A 22,691-nucleotide genomic window follows, 5' to 3' on the forward strand; every position below is an offset into this window, starting at 1 on the left:
TAGGCCGGTGGCTGCAGCTCCAATTCATCCCCTAGTCTGGGAACTTCCATATGCCATGGGTGCCTCCCTAAAAAGACTAAAACAAACAAACAAACAAAAAACAGCCTATGTATAAATAATAAACATTTTTTTGCTACATGCAAGAGAAAAGGATTAATATTCTTACACCTGAATATTAAATAACTGTCCAATAAGTGTGTAAAATATGGCTAGTCAGTGTAAAACTGGATAGTAAGTGTAAAAATATGCCTGGCTTCATGGTAAAAAAATAAATGTAAATGAAAGCAATGAGCTGTCCTTTGTACTTACTGTTTTTTTCCTTTTTTTCCTTTCAGGGCTGCACCCTGAGGCATATGGAGATTCCTAGGCTAGGGGTATAATTGGAGCTACAGTTGCTGGTCTGCACCACAGCCACAGTAACATCAGATCCGAGCAGCATCTGCGACCTACAGCACAGCTCACAGCAATGCTGGCTCCTTAACCCACTCAGTGAGGCCAGGGATCAAACCTGCAACCTCATGGTTCCTAGTTGGATTCGTTTCCGCTGCACCACAACGGGAACTCCCTATTTTTTTTTCATTTTAATGACAATATTCAGGACTAGAAGAGCACTTAAAACCAAAACCACATACCATTTCTAAAATGCAAATAATAAAAGACTCTAGGAACTAAAAAATGTTTCTACTCTTTTTTTTTTGTCTTTTGTCTTTTGCCTCTTTAGGGCCGCACCTGTGGCATATGGAGGTTCCCAGGCTAGGGGTCGAATTGGAGCTGCAGCCGCTGGCCTATGCCATAACCACAGCAACATCAGATCTAAGCGGTGTTTGAGACCTACACCGCACCTCCCAGCAACATCAGATCCTTTACCCACTGAGTGAAGCCAGGAATCAAACCTGTGCCCTCATGGATACTAGTTGGGTTCATTAACCACTGAGCCACAACAGAACTCCATGTTTCTTCTCTTTGAGAAAGTAATTCCCACTGTAGGAATTCCATCTAGGGAAGTAATCAAAAACACAAAGTTTTCCATTCAAGGATGTTTACAAAAGCATTATTTATACTAGTGAGACACTGGAAACGTAAATATTGAATAGATGCTCAGCTGACTCAAGTATGACAGACATATATGATGGAATATGACATCAGCACTAGTAGTCCAACGATGGGAAGATGCTTGGCACATACATGACACTTTATTGACCCAACATGGAAAAAGATCTATGTAGAAAATACCCTCATATACTGATATCTAATATACTGACAGTGATTTTTAAAATGATTATAGATTTTAATTTTGATTATTTTTGTCTGTGTTTTCTAAATTCTCTATATTGAATACTTTCATAGTGTTTTTAGAAAATTTTCAAGGAAATTATTCAATACTTTCAGAAAATGTACTTTATTAAGATCTACTCAGTTTCCGTCGTGGCACAGCAAAAACGAATCCGATAGAAACAATGAGGTTGGGTGTTCAATCCCTGGCCTCACTCAGTGGGTTATGGATCTGGTATTGCCATGAGCTGTGTGTAGGTCACAGATGTAGCTGGGATCCTGTGTTGCTGTGGCTGTGGCGTGGGCTGGCAGCTGTAGCTCCAATTTGATCCCTAGCCTGAGAACCTCCATATGCCTCAGGGGGTGGCCCTAGCAAGTAAAATAAATAAGTAAATATTTATTTTTTTAAAAAAAGAATTACTCTAATTTTTTTTTTTTTTGACCAGGAGCTATTTTTCCTTGTATGCTATCCAGTTGCTATGTTAAGTAAAAATTTAGCTATTTAGACCACTATTTGACGTACAAATTTCTTCTGAAATTTGGACCTATTTTCTCTTACAAAGAAAAGCCTGCACATCTTAAATTCATAATCTATACTTATATTCTCTCCATTGATTAGATAATCCTGTAAATTGAAAAGGAGAGCTTCCTTCAGATGTGTTATACAGTCCCTTCTGGGATCAACCAGTCTGGCTGGGCCTTGTCACCAAACAATATTTGATTTAGGACTGAAATCATCCTGTTCAATACTCTGTGCATATAAGACTGGAAACAACTTAAGAGCTTTCTTTACTGATTTTCCAAATACTGTTCTAAATTTTCTCCTTATTTCTATCTGGCTGTGCCTGGGTGAAAAACAAAAGCTATCTCAAACTCCTCCTCCTCATTTCTCAAGCAGATGTAAGCATCAAGTAAAAAATCATTTCAGCTATTTCTCATTGGATAAAGAGTGAAAATCAAAAACAACAAAAAGTAGTGTGCACAACTATGACTGGATATGAAAGTTGTTGTTTAAGCCAAATAGGCAAATAAATTTTGTCAAAAGCATTAGTCTTTCCAAAGCCAGCTGCGCTCCAGTACTGTTTTCACAGCTAAATTACCTCCATTCTTTATCACTAATGCCCATAATGGTTCTTAGGAGTTTTGCAAATTTTAAAAGAATTCTGGAGACAAAGTCTAACATTATTAAGGCATCACCATTCACTCACCAACAAATACTTCCTGGACATTTGCTGTGCACCAGCCAGGAGAAAGATTATTTGTAGAAAAAGGATTTTTGTCCTGCTGCTGTCTGAACATTCTAGAAACTCCCTATACCTCTGGATACACTCTATGCCTTGCCCAGGTCTTGGACTGATTTTTTCTCTTGGGGATGCACAGCTCTATATTCACAATGAAAAGTGAGCCTCTCAATTTAGACAATACACCTCGACAGATGACTTTTTAGGAACTACTGAAAAGAAAAAAGAAATACCCACACCTGAGACTATGAAATCCTTCAAAGAGTGAAAATTAAATTCCAAATCTTATCAGAAATGGAGTCATTTTCCTGCTTTCCTCTGACCTAGGTTTTAAATAAGTCTGATCTTATTATAAATAGACTTTAGCTACAAGACATACTGGTTGTTCAATATTACATATTACAAGATTCTTAATTTTATTTTTTATTTTTTGTCTTTTTGCCCTTTCTAGGGCTGCTCCCATGGCACGGAGGTTCCCAGGCTGGTGTGATCGGAGCTGTAGCCACCGGCCTACGCTGGAGCCAAAGCAACGCGGGATCCGAGCCGCGTCTGTGACCTACACCACAGCTCATGGCAACGCTGGATCCTCAACCCACTGAGCAAGGCCAGGGATCCAACCTGCAACCTCATGGTTTCTAGTCAGATTCGTTAACCACTGCGCCACGATGGGAACTCCTAAGATTCTTATTAATAGAAAGCCTTTACACTCTTAAGAAAAATTATTTACATATCAAAACTAGCAAATGCCTCCTACTTTAAGCAAAATATGCAGAATTACAACCATTATTTACTAACTTCATCATGCTATATTTGCATAAAAGTTGAACATTTTAAGTCTTTTTTTTTTTTCTTTTTCGGCTGTACCCATAACACATGGATGTTCCCGAACCAGGGATCGAATCTGAGCCACAGCTGCAACCCAAGCTACTGCAGAGACAATGTCAGATCCTTAACCCACTGCACCACAGTGGGAACTCCAAGAAGTATTTTATCTTCACTCAATAATGATTTACTATGGAGTTCCTGTTGTGGCTCAGTGGTTAACGAATCCGACTAGGAACCATGAGGTTGCAGGTTCGATCCCTGGCCTTGCTCAGTGGGTTAAGGACCCAGCATTGCCATGAGCTGTGGTGTAGGTCGCAGACTCGGCTCGGATCTGGTGTTGCTGTGGCTGTGGCGTAGACCGGTGTCTACAGCTCCAATTCAACCCCTAGCCTGGGAATCTCCATATGCCATGGGTGCGGCCCTAGAAAAGACAAAAATAATAATAATGATTTACTAAAAACCTTTTAACATATAAAACCCTATGGTAGAGACTGAAAAATACAGACAAAGGTAACATGAGATACAAAAGTCATTTATAATCATTGAAAAGTGTTTTGACTTCTGACTTTGGTGACAACTTCGGCATTGTATCACTGAGGAACACTCTGGATCAGCAGATTCACTAATCTGATGCCTGAAGTGAATAATGCTCAAAGACATCACAGTGCTAGAAGGAAACTTCCTCCTTTCCCTTCCCAGCCCTTCGTTGCTTCTTCCAGTTTCTACTATAGTCCAGGTTTTCATGTTTATCACCCAAAATGCTGCTACAGTAGCAGAGGGTAGTGGTTGTGACAGAGATTACAAAGCCCCTAACATTAAAATAATAATAATCATATTTACTATTTTTACAGAAAAATGCTTGCCGATCCTTGTCCTTTGTGATGTGCCTCCAACCTCCCGTCACTGACTGTGTTTCACCATTACAAGCACAAGGAAACAGACACCTGAGTGGTTAATTGATTGGCCTGAAGCCACAAAGCTGATTAAAATCAGCAGTTACGACCTTCCTTCCAGCTCCCTTGTCACCGTTCTCCTTCACTAAAGAGCTTCATTTGCTTCCAAGCTCGCTGCCTTGGTCTCTACTACCACTCCTACGATCCTTCTAACTCCAAAATGCACACAAGAGTTCCCATTGTGGCTCAGAGGGTTAAGAATCCAACTAGTATCCATGAGGATGCGGGTCCCATCCCTGGCCTTGTTCAGGGGGTTAAGGATCCCACATTGCTGTGAGCTGTGGTGTAGGTCGCAGTTGAGGCTCAGATCCTGACTTGCTGTGGCTGTCGCATAAACTGGAAGCTACAGCTCCAATTCGACCCCTAGCCTGGAAACCTCCATATGCCAAAGGTGCCGCCCTGAAAAAAAAAAAAAAAAAATGCCATGAGAGGTAACAGCTCACTCTTGGTTCTCAGTTACTCAACGTCACAGCCTCACTCACCTCAGGCACCACTCTCCTGGCCATGGGTTGGATCTCTGTGGTAGCAATTAATGTGTCAAGAGCAAAATCTGATCGGACATCTGCCTTTCCATCTCACTCCCTTCAGTAGCAATGACAACGATTCTTCAACTCCTCCAGGGCCCATGCTTTATTCATTTTTCATTCTCTACCCGAACTGATTCCATGAACCACATCACTTTCCCAGGACTCTCTCTCCCGCCATTCTACCTGCTTAATAAAATCCATGTTCTAGTTCAATCCAACCCCCCACTAACGCCAGACCTGTACCCAACACAGATGATCACGGCTGGGGGAGGATGTGCAGAGTAATGGCATCTACTCCCACTTTAAATTTATGATGGCAGGCCTCATGCTGTTTCAGTGCGTCTGATATTTCTCTAACATTTCCTTATTCCATTCACTCTCCCAGAAAATTTTCACTCCTTCTTCTCTCCTTGGAAGAGAGAAGACTGGAATATATCTAACTGCCTACTCACTTCTGGCACCTAGATATCTAATAAGCATCTTAAATTTAACCAAACTCAATTTCTCCACCAAATTTCATCCTTGGAAAGTCTTCCCTAAACAAACTTTTCCTCAGTTACCCAAACAGCCTTACAGTCAGTCACCCTTGGCAGCTCCTACACACACACACTCTCTCTCTCTCTCTCTCTCCCTCTCTCTCCATCTAACACCTCTTCTTGCCAGCCTCAGCTGCTGCTGTTCCCTCAGTTCTAAGCCACTATCTCTTCCCTCAATTCACACAAAGCACACCCTTCCCCCAGCTTTCCCTGCTTCCACTCTCTCTCTCTCTCTCTTTTTTTTTTTTTTTTTTTGGTCTTTTTAGTGTTGTACCTGCAGCATATGGAGGTTCCCAGGCTAGGGGTCTAATCAGAGCTGTAGCTGCAGGCCTATGCCATAGTCACAGCAATGCAGGATCCAAGCCTCATCTGCGACCTACACCACAGCTCACAACAACACCAAATCTTTAAACAACTGAGGAGGGTGGGGAGATGCACTGAGGGTTTGGATGGAAATGCTGTAAAATTTGGTTGTGATGATTGTTGTACACCTATAAATGTAATAAAATTCATTAATTAAAAAAAAACCAACTGAGCAAGGTCAGGGATCGAACCTGCGTCCTCATAGATATTAGATTCGTTTCCACTGAGCCACGACAGGAACTCCCACTCTTGTGTGAATAAAATATTCTATTCCCCATGAAGCAACCAGTAATCACTTAAAATAAATCCCATCACTTCACTTAATAACCCTCCAGTGAATGTGATCATATTTAGAACAAAACCCAAAGTACTTTCCGATGGCCTATGAGACCCTATGCTAGAAGTTCGCAAACAATGGTCAATGTGCAAAGTCTGGTCCACTACCAGAACTTCTTTCATTCTGTTCTGCTGTTTTAGTTTTTTGGCCTCACCCATGGCATGTGGAAGTTCCAAGGCCAGGGGTCAAACCAGCACTTCAGCTGTAAACAGAGCCACAGCAGTGACAATGCTGGATCCCTAACCTGATGAGCCACCAGGGAACTCCGCCTCCTGTTCCTGCCCCTAGGTCTGTGTAACAAATACGGCTGCTTTCCTGCTACCACAGCAGGGGCCATAAAGCCCCAAAGTAAAAATGACAAAGATCTTAAAGCCCCTCCCCAAATAAAAATTTACTGTTTTTATGAACAAAAAGTTTGCCTATTGCTGTCCTTCACAGGTGCCTTCCATCTCCCCTCACCTGCCAGGCTCCAGCCACACAGACTAGCTTTCTGTTCAGCAAGAGGCCAGACCTCCTCCCACCTCAGGCCTTTGCAGGGAAATATCTGCCCAGGATACCTCCTCCCACAGCCCCACCACCTCCCTACTCCACGTCAGTCAGGTCTCTCTGCTCAGAGTGACCACCTCAGAGGGCACTGCCTTGGCTGTGCTGACTGAAATCACACCCTCCCTTTCTCTAGTATCTCACTCTGCTTTGTCTTTCTTCATGGCCAACTTCATGTATCTGTTTATTGTCTCAGCCCCGACCTCCCCATTAGGACACGGGTGCCATAAGGACAGGGCATTTTGTTGTGTTCATTCCTGTATCCCCAGAACACTGCACACAGCAGACATTCAACAAGCACAGAATTAATGAATTTTCTCCATCCTCACTTGATCCTTCCTTCCTAATCATTTGACTCCTCCCTATCCTTTGAGCTCCTCCATTTTTAACGGAATGTGGCAGAGGACAAATAAAACTAGAAAATCATAAAAAAAAGGAATACTGGAGTTGCTGTAGTGGCTCAGTGATAACAAACCCAACATCCTTGAGGACTTGGGTTCGATCCCTGGCCTTGCTCAGTGGGTTAAGGATCCAGTGTTGCCATGAGCTGTGGTATAGGTCGCAGATGGGATTTGGATCTGGCGTTGCTGTGGCTTATGGTGTAGGCTGGAGGCTATGGCTCTGATTCAACCCTTAGCCTGGGAACTTCCATATGCTGCAGGTGTGGCCCTAAAAAAAGACAAAAGAAAGAGAAAGTAATACTATAATTTTTGTCTGAGAATGCTTAATGTAAGATGATATAAATTACACAACATATAGTCTGAAAATGCAATCCTGATCTTTGTGTATGCTTCACTCTCAAAGTAATGAAGCCAGGGCGATGGATGAATCAACAGCAGATTACTATTTATTTCTAATGATTTACACTTCTGGTTTCTGCTCTGGCATGTAAGGAGCTTGGAAGTCATTGTTGTGTCCTAACTAGTAAAAAGCTCAATTGTACATCAACAGCTCTTCTTAGATCCATCAGAGAATTGAGGTCACAGGGCAAATCACTGGCCCAAAAACTGGAGAGACAAGCAGATACAGAGAATCACAACTCAACGGAGCAGAAACCTCCATGGACCAGCAATGGGGTTAGAAAACCCAAACTGTAACTAGCAAAGTGCTGGAGGCTCAGTGTGGAAAGTGTGAGAGTTAAAAACTCAGTTTTTAAGACCCAGTTTTAAGGGCCCCCAATACACTTTTGTGAGTTTTACTTCCAGGAGTCCTACCAGATTCTCACACAGAAGATAGAGAAAAGCCCTCTTCTGCTTTTTGGCAGGAGGGAAAAGTAGTCATTTTGAAATATAGTTATTCCTCGGTATCTGCAAAGGATTGGTTCCTGGACCCCAAAAGATACCCAGATCCACGGGTATCTGTGGCGCAGTGGTTAACGAATCCGACTAGGAACCATGAGGTTGCGGGTTCGATCCCTGCCCTTGCTCAGTGGGTTAACGATCCGGCGTTGCCGTGAGCTGTGGTGTAGGTCGCAGACTCGGCTCGGATCCCGCATTGCTGTGGCTCTGGCGTAGGCCAGCAGCTGCAGCTCCAATTAGACCCCTAGCCTGGGAACCTCCATACACCACAGAAGCTGCCCAAGAAATGCCAAAAAGACAAAAAAATAATAATAATAAAATAAAATGACATATAGTATCTGCATGTAACTACACATACTCTCCTGTACACTTTAAATCATTTCTAGATTACTTCTACTACCCATACAATATAAAACTATATAAAGAGCTGCAAATAAAATGCAAATACTGTGTAAATAGCTGTCAGAGTGTGGCAAATTCAAGCTTTGCTTCTTGGAACTTTCTGGAATTTCCTTTTCCCCAATATTTTCGATCCATGGTTCGTTGAATCCAAAGATGCAGAACTGTGAATTCAGAGACCAACTGTACCCCCACAACATTTTGCAGCTCTCAAGAAGGCCTGCCCTCAAAAGAAACTATTTCACCAGAGCCTAACCCTACTGGAGCTTTAGCAATGCCTAACTGACGGAGAATCTTCCAGGTGGGAGAGGGCAATACTCAACTCCAGCCTCCTCCAGCTGCCCTGCACCGCCTCAGGAGGGGAAAAGACTGAGAAACACTCCTGAAAGTCACAGCCCAGGGGCACAGGCTCACCTAATCAGAACACTGGTTCTAGGTATTTTCCTATCTTCATCACACAATTTTGTCACGGTTTCACCATACAACTAATTGGCCATCAGGCAATTTTGCAGTAAAAGACAAATAACTTCTTGACAGTTTTGTTTCAATGCCACAAAAGATAAAATAACAGATTGACAGATTGGTTTAACAGTTTGGTTTCAACGGGTGAACAGTCTGATTTTGCATCTTTATTAATAAAAGTACTCCCATTTTTATATAAATCTTGGGCCTCAATGGTCTACAGTGACAAGTACATGTGGAGGTCTTAAAACAGTGGTTAACAAATGTATAACAACCTGATAGAAAACAGTGATAAGAAAACTTACCAGAAATGTGAAACAGGAGACTGTAAAGCTAGATTGCACACTATACTAGAAAGTAACTAATTGGTTTGCAAACACTCAGGAAAGCACTGTCTCCCTCCTGCCTGTCAAAATCAAACAACCTGTCAAGCTATGACTAATAATTCACAAGACTCTTTGAGAGCATTCATTATCAATTCTTTAGCTAATCTGCATGTAACAAAACACCTTGTTCTCTACCAGCATCTTTACCAAATTTCTCTAACATTTATCAGTATTGGAAGTTGGAGGCAGAGTTCCTGCTGTGGCACCACGGAATCAGCAGCATCTCTGGAGCACTGGGACACAGGTTTGATCCCTGGCCCAGCACAGCGGGTAAGGGCCCGGTGCTGCCACTGCTGCAGCTCAATGGGAACACCACATGCCGCAGGGCAGCCAAAAAAGAAAAAAGTTGGAGGCAAAAGAAGAATCATGCTCCTCCTATACCCCAGGAAAGAAATACTAGGTGCCTGACAAGTTTAAGTTTCCTGGAAATAGTGCAAGTTTTTTGCTATGTGATAGGGAAGAACATGACATGGACGGAATTTTGGTAATTGGCACAGAATCATTTCTTCCTCCAAGATGTACCCAAATAGAGCTATAAGCATGAATCTATGCACATTTTTAATATATTCAATTTTTTGTATTTATTTTTCACAATAAAATCTTTAAAAATTTGTTATTAATTTTTTATCTTCTTCTTTTTTTTTTGCTTTTTAGGGCCACACCCACGGCATATGGAGGCTCCCAGGCTAGAGGTTGAATCAGAGGCACAGCTGCTGGCCTATGCCACAGCCATAGCAATGCAGCATCCGAGCCATGTCTGCAACCTACACCACAGTTCATGGCAATGCCGGATCCTTAACCCACTGAGCAAGGCCAGGGATCTAACTCACCACCTCATGGTTCCTAGTCAGATTCATTTCCACTGCACCACAACGGGAACTCCTCGTTGTGTCCTTTTTAATTTTCCTCTTCTATTTTCATTATCTTATCTTTTATGGCATAACTGCCTTACGACCAATTCGTTATGTGGTAAAACTGCCTGTGATGAAGCTGCTTGCCGTAAAATACTGAATATGCATACAGGACTAAAGAACGCCTCCTCTCCCTCACACCTCTCCATCACATCACAAAAAGCTGCAGTTCTTTTTACTAGGTGGAGCCCATCCAGCTTTCAACAAACAAGTACATGGACACTGAAAGGCAAAAAGCAACTCTTAAAGAGACAGAGCAGGGAGTTCCCCTCGTGGCTCAGCGGAAATGAATCTGATTAGTAGCCACGAGGATGCAGGCTCAATCCCTGACCTTGCTCAGTGGGTTAAGGACTGGAATTACCCTGAACTATGGTCTCAGTCGCAGACGCAGCTTGGATCCCGCACTGCTGTGGCTGTGGTGCAGGCCAGCAGCTGTAGCTCCAAATCGACCCATAGGCTGGGAACGCCCACATGCCATGGGTGTGGCCCTAAAAAGACAAAATAAAGAGACAGAGCAAGCATCAGAACCAGACTCAGATACAGCAGGCATTCGGAACTATCAGGCTGGGAATTTTTACCAATTTAGATTAATATGCTAAGAGAATAAGTTATCAATGCACTAATGAAAAAAGTAGACAGCATTCAAGGAGATAATAATACAAGCAGAGATAGACATGAAAAGAATCAGAAAGAAATGCCAGAAATAAAAAACACAGTAACAGAAATGAAGTGAGGATGGGTGTGTTCAGGAAAGCACCTGTGAGGCTGGGGGATTTATCAATAAAAACTTCCCAAACTGAAAAACAAAGACAAAAAAAAAAAAAAAAAAAAAAAACAGAAACAGAAACAATATCCAAGAACTGTGGGACAACTACAAAATGTGTAACACTCATGTATTGGGAATATCAGAGGACGAGAGAGAAAGAGCCAGAAGAAATATTTGAAACAATAAATACTTAAGAATTTCCCAAAATTAACATCAGAGAGCAAACCACAGATAGAGGAAGCTCAGAGAACAAGCAGGATAAATGCCCCTAAAATCTATACCTAGGCATATTCAAACTAAAGAAAATCAAAGATAAAGAAACAAATCTTGGGAGCTCCAGCTGTGGTGAAACAAGATCAGTGGCCTGGCACAGTAGGTTAAATGTTGCCACAGTTGCAGCTTAGATTGAGACTGCAACTTGGATCTGATACTGGGCCCAGGAGCACCATGTGCCAAGGGGCAGCCAAAAATGGGGGGAAAAAAAAGAAAAAGAAAAAAAATCTTTAAAGAAGCCACAAAGATAAAACGGGCAATATATTGTGCTCTGAACTTCTTTACATCCCACTGTAAAAGAAAACCCATAATGGTACAATCGGAGCAACATCCAACACAGAGCTAAGGACGCTTACTCCAGCCCCCTTACCTCACCCAAAGCAAGTCTGAATTTATTCAATAGATAATATTATCATTTGATTAAGAACTATAAGAAAATATACTAACTTACCCAGTAATTAATTCTATTATTTTCAAATCTCGGAAAATTACTTTTCAGTAAAATGTAAACACCTTTGAAAATTATGATTTATTCCTTTTCTTGTCTTCTCCTTTCTAGACAGTAAGGCAGAACAGCAGCCTTTAGTCCTCTCATCACCACTCCACCAGGCCCAGATTCTCACTAACTACCAGGCACAGGGACCAACAAGCCTAACCATTAGTTCCCTTCCTGAAACCTTAAGTTTCCTATCCATCTTTCACTCACCTCACACAGGCTGTTTCACAATATGGCACATGGAGATTCCTCTGGCCTAAACTACTCAAATTTTCCCTCTATTCTCCAGCACTCAGTCCCCAGTAATTTTTTTTTTTTTTTTCAGCCACATCTGCAGCATATGGAAGTTCCTAGGCTGGGCGTCAAATCAGAGCTGTAGCTGCTAGCCAATACCACAGACACAGCAACGCCAAATCCAAGATCCCATCTTCGACCTACGCCACAGCTTGCGGCAACACCAGATCCTTAACCCACTGAGTGAGGCCAAGGATCCAACCAACATCCTCATGGATACTAGTCGGGTTCTTAACCTGCTGAGCCACAATGGGAATCTCCCAGGTAATCAAAAGGTAGCTCTTGAACTCTCTTCTGAGGGGAGACTGCCCTGATGTCCAGGCTGGCCAAAGGCTCCCTGTGCTTCCATGATCCTCCAGGCATACCTCCAATATGGACCCTGACACTGCAAAAAAAAATTAGGTTTATGTCACCATAATCTTTTCCCTATTCCCAAGTCTGGAAAGTACCAACAGAACACCTTAATTTTTCTTTTTTTTTCTTTTCTTTTTTTTGTTGTTTTAGGGCTGCACACATGGCATATTAAAGGTTCTCAGGCTAGGGGTTGAATCGGAGCTTTGGCTGTCCACCTACACCACAGCTACAGCAGCTCAGGATCTGAGCCACGTCTGTGACCTACACTGCAGCTCACAGTAACAGTGGATACTTAACCCACTGAGAAAGGTCAGGGATCGAACCCACATCCTCATGGATACTAGTCAGTTGCATTAACTGCTGAGCCATAACAGGAACTCCAGAACATCTTAATTTTTTTTTTTTTTTTTTGCCTCCCTGAACCAGGAATCAAACCTGAGCCACAGCAATGACAATGCTGAATCCTTACCTGCTAGGCCACCAGGGAATTCCTAAAGAACACCTTATTTGTTTTTATTCAAAGTACCACGTATAGGTTGGGCACTAAATATTTACACAATCGAACTAAACTTTTTGTCTTTTTTGCACATGCTATTTCCTCTGACAAGTTTCACCTCGTCCTTCTACGCCACATTTGAAAGTCACTTCCTCTGGGGTATTACTCACAAATTCCCCAAGAGATTTCTTCAAATACTATGTGATCCTGTAAACATCACTTAACCTCTGCACCTGTTTCCTCCCCCAGAAAAGGAATAATCCCAGCTTCACCAAGTTACTATGTGGATTAAATGAGTTAGTGTATATAAAACACTCAGAACAGACTCTGGCACTTAGTGTCTGAGAAATGTTCACTATTCCTATTATTTCAAGTGATAATGTTAATGCCCACTTATCCCACATTATTGCAGAAAAGATTTAAGGTGAATCATTTAAATTGGTGCTTGCTACACAGAATATGAAGGATAAGCAGTTGTCTTTCTGTTCCTAAATTTTTTAAATCACAAGCAACTCTCAAACCATTGACTATTCTTTACCATTTGGTATTTGATAAACCTATCCAAAATTATGTGTTTCTTCTAGGCCTTACGTCCTGCTGCTCACAGCTTGGTGAAAAAGGGCCCAGGGTCCTGCTCTTGCTCAAGCCCAGACTCAAAAGGGACTTTTTGAACTCTTCACTGGAGATGAAATGATAAATTCACCTTTATGAACATGTAACAACTTAGTCTAGACTTCAAAATGTGTAAACTGCATTCACAATCTTCTGCTCTCAATGATTCCCACCACACAGTCCTGTTTCATGACACCCTTACTTGGATGTCTAACAAGCAGCCCAAATATAAACCATTCAAAGCTTCATTCACCCCTCCCCAACCACCTTCTCCACACTGCGGTCTTTCTTACCACTGCTGGGATGGCAGTTCTACCCTGCTAGGTCACACCTAAAAATCCAGAGTCATTTTTTTTTTTTGTCTTTTTGCCATTTCTTGGGCCGCTCCCAAGGCATACGGAGGTTCCCAGGCTAGGGGTCGAATCAGAGCTGTAGCTGCCAGCCTACACCAGAGCCACAGCAACGTGGGATCCGAGCCGCGTCTGTGACCTACACCACAGCTCACGGCAACGCCGGATCATTAACCCACTGAGCAAGGGCAGGGATCGAACCTGCAACCTCATGGTTCCTAGTCAGATTAACCACTGCGCCACGACGAGAACTCCCAGAGTCATTCTTGACACTCGTAGCCCATACAAACTCTCACCAAATCTATCTGCAAATGAATACCCAAGTTCCAACTTTTTACCACCATCCATTCCAGTTCCAGGGGCTGCTAATTTTAACAGCCTTTTAACCACTTTCCTGCCTCTGCCTTTGCTCCTGTCAATTCTTCAAACAGCCATGAGAGTGATCCTTTAAAAACATAACTTGGATCGTAAATTCTCTCTGCTCAAAGCCCTCCAATAGTTTCCCATCTCCTCAAAGATAAAGTCATCAACTCCAGCTTCACAACACACCAAGTTTGATAAAACACAGGCTCCAAGAAGCTGGAGTTTTTTCTTTTTTGGCCATGCCTGTGGCAAGTGGAAGTTCCCAGTCCAGGAATGTTCCCAGTCCACAGCAATGAAAACATCTAACACTTAACTGCTAGCCAACCAGGGAACTCCTGGAATTATTCTTACAATATTTTATTCAAAGCAGCATCACCTGTACCTGGGATCATGCTGGGACAGTGTTAAAAACCTAATACATACTGGAATAATTGCTCTTGCCTCAAGGGTTTTTATACTTGCTGTTCTGTGCCAGAAATGCTCTTTCCTCAGACACCTGCATGACTTACCACTCAGCTTCTTCAGGGCTTTGCTCAAATGTCACCTTATCAATAAGGGCTTACCAACTAGCCAACTTAACCAGCATCACAAATTCTCTATCCAAATTTTTTTCTTCATAGAATTTACACCACACAACCCACTAAATATTATACTCATTTGCACACTGCCTTTCATCTCCCATCCACATACTTTTCAGTCCTATGAGATCAAGAATGTTTTATTTTGTTCAATGCTGAATTCCCAACATCTACAGTAATGTCTTGCAGATGCTCTTTTCCTAGTATGACAGCCAGCGTTCTTTGCTAGAAGTATTTGTTTTCACATCTCAGTATAAATACCTCAAGACCTCCATCTTAAGCCACACAACTACCTTAGAAACAGATACAAGTTATGAAATTGATTAAACGTTTAAAAGAAAACCAACTGCCTTAAATGTCTTTAATGCTGCCTAATTACATCCCAGAACCAGAGGTCTATTGTATTTATTTAGTATTTAGTAAATCTTTTTTTTAATTTTATGATTTTTATTTTTCCATTAGTTGGTTTACAGTGTTCTGTCAATTTCTACTGTACAGCAGAGTGACCCAGTCATACATATATACATACATTCTTTTTCTCATTATCCTCCATCATGTTCCATCACAAGTGAATGGATATAGTTCCCTGTGCTATACAGCAGGATCTCATTGCTTATCCACTTAAAAAAGTAATAGTTTGCATAGTATTTAGTAAATCTTAAATAATCACCTGAATTCAGAAGAATTTATATAATTTTTAGTGTCCTCAATGCCTACTTAATATACACACAGACAAAAATATAGGAAGAAAGGCTTAATCTTACTAGATAAGAAAAGTAAATATTCATTTATGGTATTTATTGACCCATTCAAAATTATTATGATGAAAGAAACCAGACAAAGAGTTCCTGTTGTGGCGCAGTGGTTAATGAATCCAACCAGGAACCATGAGGTTGCGGGTTCAATCCTTGGCCTTGCTCAGTGGGTTAAGGATCCAGCGTTGCCGTGAGCTGTGGTGTAGGTCACAGACGCAGCTCAGATCCTGCATTGCCGTGGCTCTGGCGTAGGCCGGTGGCTGCGGCTCTGATTCGATTCTTAGCCTGGGAACCTACACATGCCACCCGAAGCAGCCCTAGAAAAGGGGAAAAAAAAAAAAAAAAAGATGAAAGAAACCAGACACAAGAGTATGTGTAGATCCCATTTATATAAAATTTTAGAAAATGCTTAATCAATCTACATTAAGAAAGAATATATAGGAGTTCCCGTTGTGGCTCAGCGGTAACAAACCAGATGGGTAACCATGAGGATGTGGGTTTGATCCCTGGCCTCACTCAATGGGTTAAGGATAGGGCATTGCCATGAGTTGTGGTGTAGGTTGCAGACGTGGCTCAGATCTGGAGTTGCTGTGGCTGTGGCGTAGGCCGGCAGCTGTAGCTCCAATTCAACCCCTAGCCTGGAAACTTCCATATGCCACAGGTGCAGCACTAAAAAGGAAAAAAAATATGAGAGAGAGAGAATATAAATCAGATCAGTGGGCTGGGGCTAGTCCTGGAAGGAAGGACAATTGCAAACAAGCATGAGGAAACTTATGGGTGGTGATGGAAATGATCTGTATCTTGATTGGGTTGGTGATTTCACGGTTATGAGCACCTGTCAAAACTCATCTAGGAGTTCCCTCTGTGGTGCAGTGGGTTAATGATCAGGTTTGTCCCTATGGCATTGCCAGTTTGATTCCTGGCCCAGAGCAGTGGGTTAAGGATCCAGCACTGCCACAACTCTGGCAGAGGCTGCAGATGGGGCTTGGATTCGATCCCTGGCCTAGGAACTTCCGTATGCTGTGAGTGTTCCAGTAGTGGCTCAGCAGAAACGAATCTGACTAGGAACCATGAGGTTCCAGGCTCAATCCCTGGCCTCGCTTAGTGGGTTAAGATTCAGCGTTGCCATCAGCCGTGGTGTAGGTCACAAACACGGCTCAGATCCCGTGTTGCTGTGGCGTAGGCATAGACAGGCAACTGTAGCTCCAATTCAACCCCTAGCCTGGGAACCTCCATATGCCATCAGTGCAGCCCTTAAAAAAAAAAAAAAAGATTAAGATTATACTCTTCAAACCATGCACATTGAAAACAATGACTACATGTCGCCTCATTTTAACCTCACAACAATCATTTTAACCTCAAATCCTATCAGGTAAGTGATAATAATATGCAATTTTACAAATGAAAAAAATAATATGCTATTTTACAGAGAGTTTAGGTATAACTTCCCCCAAACCAAACCAAAGTCAGTTTTCAATTAACCAAGAATTAAATCCAGGCAATCCATACTCTTACCCTACTTTTCCACTTTAAATTGACTAAAATTTGGAGTTCCCATCGTGGCTCAGCGGTTAACAAATTCAACTAGGAATCATGAGGTTGCAGATTCCATCGCTGGCCTTGCTCAGTGGGTTAAAGATCTGGCGTTGCTGTGAGCTGTGGTGTAGGTTGCAGACGCAGCTCGGATTCCGAGTTGCTGTGGCTCTGGCGTAGTTGGCCGGGAGCTACAACTCCGATTGGACCCCTAGCCTGGGAACTTCCATATGCCACAGGAGGGGCCCTAGAAAAGGCAAAAAGACCAAAAAATAAATATATAAATTGACTAAAATTTAAAGATTAGTAGTATTTAAGTATTGGTGCAGTAGCAGGGAGAAAAGCATTCACATCAAGTTGATGGGAATTTATGCTGACACTACATTCTTAATTTAGCAATACCAAAACTTGTAATAGGTACAACTCATAAACTAAGTCACACAGTAGTCCCTTACAGGAAACTACAGTATAGAAATATCTCTCCAAGTATATTTGCTATATCTGACAAAACATCTGTAAGCAATTTCAGTGTCAACAAATAGCGATGGTTAAATGATTTGTGGTACATCACACCTGACCATGAAAAAAGAAAGATCTATAATGGATGTCTCGAGAAGCCAAACCCTAGAATTAGGCATATAATAATTTATATAGCACAAAAGAAAATCTTTTAAAGAATTCAACAAAATATCAATCTGGAGACTAGGAAAGTGTGGTCAGTTGAAAGTAATCCTATTACCCTATGTTCTGTACTATTAACTTCTCTTCTCAATTTTAATAACACAAAAACTAAAATATTTTTTAAATACTACTACTGATGTTCAAGACAATTTTTTTTTTTTCTAAATTTTATGGCTGCAGTAACACAATGTGGAAGTTCCCAGGCTAGGGGTTGAATCCAAACCACAACTGCGGCAATGCTGGATCCTTTAACCTACTGCACTAGGCCAGGGAGCAAACTCGAGCCTCTGCAGCAATTTGAGCTGCTGCAGTCAGGTTCTTAACCCACTGTGCCATGGCGGGAACTCCTTAAGACATATTTTGAATGAACTGTTGATTATTGTGAATTACATTTAAAAAGGAAATTGAGGCGTTCCCGTCGTGGCGCAGTGGTTAACGAATCCGACTAGGAACCATGAGGTTGCGGGTTCGATCCCTGCCCTTGCTCAGTGGGTTAACGATCCGGCGTTGCCCTGAGCTGTGGTGTAGGTTGCAGACGCGGCTCGGATCCCACGTTGCTGTGGCTCTGGCGTAGGCCAGTGGCTACAGCTCCTATTCGACCCCTAGCCTGGGAACCTCCATATGCCGCGGGAGCGGCCCAAAGAAATAGCAAAAAGACAAAAAATAAAATAAAAAGGAAATTGAGTATTTTGGGTGATTTAGGGGAAAACATATAGAGGAGAGCTACAAAGAAAAATAAGCCCTCTTAATTTCTACAAAGAATGATATTTATGACACTGCAATTAAAGACACACAAGGGGAATTCCCCAGTGGCCTATCAGATAAGGACTCAGCATTGTCACTGCTGTGGCTCGTGTTCAATCCTTGGCCCAGGAACTTCTGCAAGCTGTGGTTACGATCTAAATAAATAAATAAATAAGACAATGAAGATACACAAGTATTAAGAAGATAACCAATTAAGCTTTCTTAATTTATGAAATTCAAGACATACGCTGGGAGTGATGTCAACATCCCAGTGGCACGAGACACCCCCTTTCAATCTACAACCAGTAAAACAGCCATAACAATGGAGGTTCCCCTGCTTATTACACCAAGACACTGGAGCATTCTATTAATCTGTACATCTAAATACCGATGGATGACAACACAAAGAGGAAGGAGAACTAGGGAAACAGGAGAGGTGGTGCCTGTGATCTCAACACGCCAGGCTGCAGCCTCTGACCTCAAAACACAGTAGCAGCAGGGGAGGCAGTGCACACAACCCCAGCATCCCACCTATATAGCAATACCTATGGCTATATACAGTGAGCCTGGCAGCAGTAGCAGCAGGGCCTAGACCCCAAACTTCCAGCTATGGAGACACCTGTGACCCTGGTTCCCCATCACCTACAGCAGTGTCACCTAACAACCCCAGATGCAGCAGAGGCACCCATGACCCTGGCTTCCCCCCACACCCTTCCTGTGGTGGCAGAGCCAGGTAACCCTGGACATGGCAGAGGCACCTGCCATCCTGGTGCCCCAGGCAACAACACCAGCAACAGCAGTGATAAGTGAGAGCAGCAAGTTACCAGTGATCTGAAAGCACAAGCAGCAACAATGAGGGGTCCAGGTGACAACTCTAGCAGAGGCAGTGGAGGGTGAAAGTGTTGATTCTCAAATATAACCAGAGGCAGCTCAGGTTCAGGAAACCAAAAATTTGTGCTATAGCACCACCTATTGGAAAACAGAAGAAAGGCCTCCAACTACTCACCTGTTCAATTGTTAGAATCAAGTGAAAAAAAGCTTTACCTGAATTATTACTTCAAATGCACTGGAAGAGGAAAAATTCATGAAGCACCAGGAAATACCATGGTAACAGATATCACAAAAAGAAAATGACAATTCTCTAAATATTAAAGTCAGAGAATATTACAATCTAATTAATAGAGAATTCAAAATAGTTGCCATAAAGAAACACAATGAGCCACGAAAAATTCAGGAAAAAGTTATTTCAAAGAGCTTAGGAATAAAACCAATGAACAGAAAGACTACTTTATCAAACAGTTTGAAACTATAAAAAAGAACCAAATTCTATAACTAAAGAACTCAATAAATGAGATGAAGAACACACTAAAAACATCGGAAACAGTGCAGACAATATGGAAGAGAGAATTAGTGAGCCTGAAGACAGAAATCTAGAAATGATACTGGTATAAAAGGAGACTAGATCTAAAAAAAAGAAGAAATTCTAAAATAACTATCATACTCTATTAAAAAGAGCAATATAATAAAAGATATCCAGGAGGAGTTCCCGTCGCAGCGCAGTGATTGACTAGGAACCATGAGGTTGCGGATTCGATCCCTGGCCTTGCTCATGGGTTGAGGATCTGGTGTTGCCATAGCTGTGGTGTGGGTCGCAGACTCGGGTTGGATCCCGCGTTGCTGTGGCTCTGGCATAGGCCAGCGGCTACAGCTCCAATTCGACCTCTAGCCTGGGAACCTCCATATGCCAGGGGGGCGGCCCTAGAAAAGGCAAAAAGACAAAAAATTAAATTAAATTAAATTAAATTAAATTGAAAAAAAAAAAAGATATCCCAGAGAAGAGAGTTTATTTAAGGAAATAATAGCTGAGAACTTCACAAACCTGGAGAAGAAACCGGATATACAAGTTCACAAACCTAAGAGAATACCTAATTATCTCAACACAAAAAGACCTTCTCCCAGAAACATCATATTAAAACTGTCAAAAGTCAATGATGAAGAATGAATTTTAAAGACAAGGGGGAAAAAAAGACAGTACAGAGAAACCCCCCATTAAGGTATCAGTAGACATCTCAGTGGGAACTCTACAGGACAGGAGAAAGTGGAATGACATAGTTAAAATATTGAAAAATAAAAAATGTCAGCCAAGAATACTCTACCCAGCAAAGTTATACTTCAAATATAAAGAAGAAATAAAGGATATCCCAGAAAAAAAAAAAAAACTGAGGGAATTCATGATCACTAGGTGTACATTAAAATAAATGTTGGAAGGAGTCCATCCTTCTGAAATGAAAAAGTAAAAGTAAATAGAACTTTAAGATAATACACAGAATTACGAAAAAAAAATGTGTAACTCTATATTAGAATAGGTCATTAAACACTTAATTACATACAACATAAAAGTTAAAGAGGAAAAAGCAGTAAAAATAACGAAAGCTACCCCAATGTGGTAATGAATTTACAGATTCAAAAGGGATAATCTGGAACCACCAAAACATTGTTGAGAAGGAAAAGAACAGAGTCACATAGGTAAACGAAGATGCCATCAGCAGGAAAAGAACTACTCTATCCATGAGACATTTTATACAAACCTCATGGTAACCATAAAACGTAATTCTAGATCACAGACATGAAACACAACAAAAGGCGAAACTAAGTGAAACATCAAAGAAAACCACCAAACTAAAATGGCAAACACCCAAAAAAAGAAACAATGGAGATATAGAGCAACCAGAAAATAAAAGATAAAATGGCAGTACTAAGTCCTCACTTATCAATAATCACCCTAAATGTAAACAGACTGAATTAATCAATGAAAATGACAAAGGGTAGTTGGCCAGACTTAAAAAACAAGACCTAACTGTATGCTGCCTCCAGGAGACTCAGCTCTAAAAACAAACATAGGCTCAAAGTGAAAGTATGGAAGATGATACCTCAAGCAAATGATAGACAAAAGAAAGCAGGTGTAGCCATACTTACATCAGATAAAACAGCCTTCATGCCTAAAAGAGGTAATGAGTGGCAAAGATGCACATCATATAATGATAAAAAGAACAAATCAGAAGGTATGAGTTATATGTACACCTAACATAGGAGCACCAAAATACATAAAGCAATTATTAACAGACCTAAAAGGAGAAACTGATGGCAATACAATAATAACAGGGGACTTTAACATCAATGGATAGATCATCCAGAAAGGAAGTCAACAAGGGCTTAAGTGAAACATTACATCACTTTGACTTAATATATAAACATTCCAGGAGTTCCTCTCTTGGCTCAGCAGAAACAAATCTGACTAACACCCATGAGGACACAGGTTTGATCTCTGGCCTCACTCAGTGGGTTAAGGATCCAGTGTTGCTGTGAGCTGTGATGTAGGCTGCAGATGTGGCTTGGATATCGCATTGCTCTGGCTCCAGCATAGGCCAGCAGCTACATCACCATCGGACCCCTAGCCTAGGAACCTCCATATGCCATAGGCGTGGCCCTAAAAAGTCAAAAAGACCAAAAAGAAAAAAAAGAAAAGCTGGAAAATTCAGAAATATGTGGAGACTTAACAACAAGCTACTGAACAACTATTGAGTGAACAAATAAGAGATCTTTTTACACCTGAAAACAAATGAAAATACAACATACCAAATCTATGGGATGCAGCAAAAGCAGTACTAAGAGGGAAATTCATGGCAATACAGGCCTGCCTCAAGAAACAAGAAAAATCTCAAATAAATAACCTAACCCTGGGAGTTTCCTGGTGGCTCAATGGGATAAGGATTGGGTGTTGTCACTGCTGTGGCACAGGTCTAAGAACTTCTTCAAGCTGCAGGAGTGGCCAAACAAAAAAAAACAAAACAAAAAACCTAACCCTACAACTAAAGGAACTAGGAAAAGAACGAAGTTCAAAGTCAGCAGAAAGAAGAAAATAAAGATTAGAGCAGAAATAAGTGAAAGAGACTAACAATGATACAAAAGAGATCAATAAAACCAAGAGCTGGGTTTTTTTCTCTCTCTTTTTTCTTTTCACAGCTGCACCTGCAACATATGAAGTTCCCAGGCTAGGAGTTGAGTTGGAGCTGCAGCTGCAGGCCTATGCCACAGCCACAGCAACACCAGATCTAAGCCACATCTGTGACTTAACGCTGCAGCCTGCAGATATATCAGATCCTTAACCCACTGAGCAAGACCAGGACACATCCTCACAGATGTGTTGGGTTCTTAATCCACTGAGCCACAATGGGAACTCCAAGAGCTGTTTTTTTGAAGAGAAACAAAATTGACAAACCTTTAAATAGACCCGCAAAGAAAAAAAAGAGGGTTCTGATAAACTCATAAACAAAAAGGAGAAA

The sequence above is a fragment of the Phacochoerus africanus genome, chromosome 7 (assembly GCF_016906955.1).
Source record: "Phacochoerus africanus isolate WHEZ1 chromosome 7, ROS_Pafr_v1, whole genome shotgun sequence".
Taxonomy (NCBI): domain Eukaryota; kingdom Metazoa; phylum Chordata; class Mammalia; order Artiodactyla; family Suidae; genus Phacochoerus; species Phacochoerus africanus.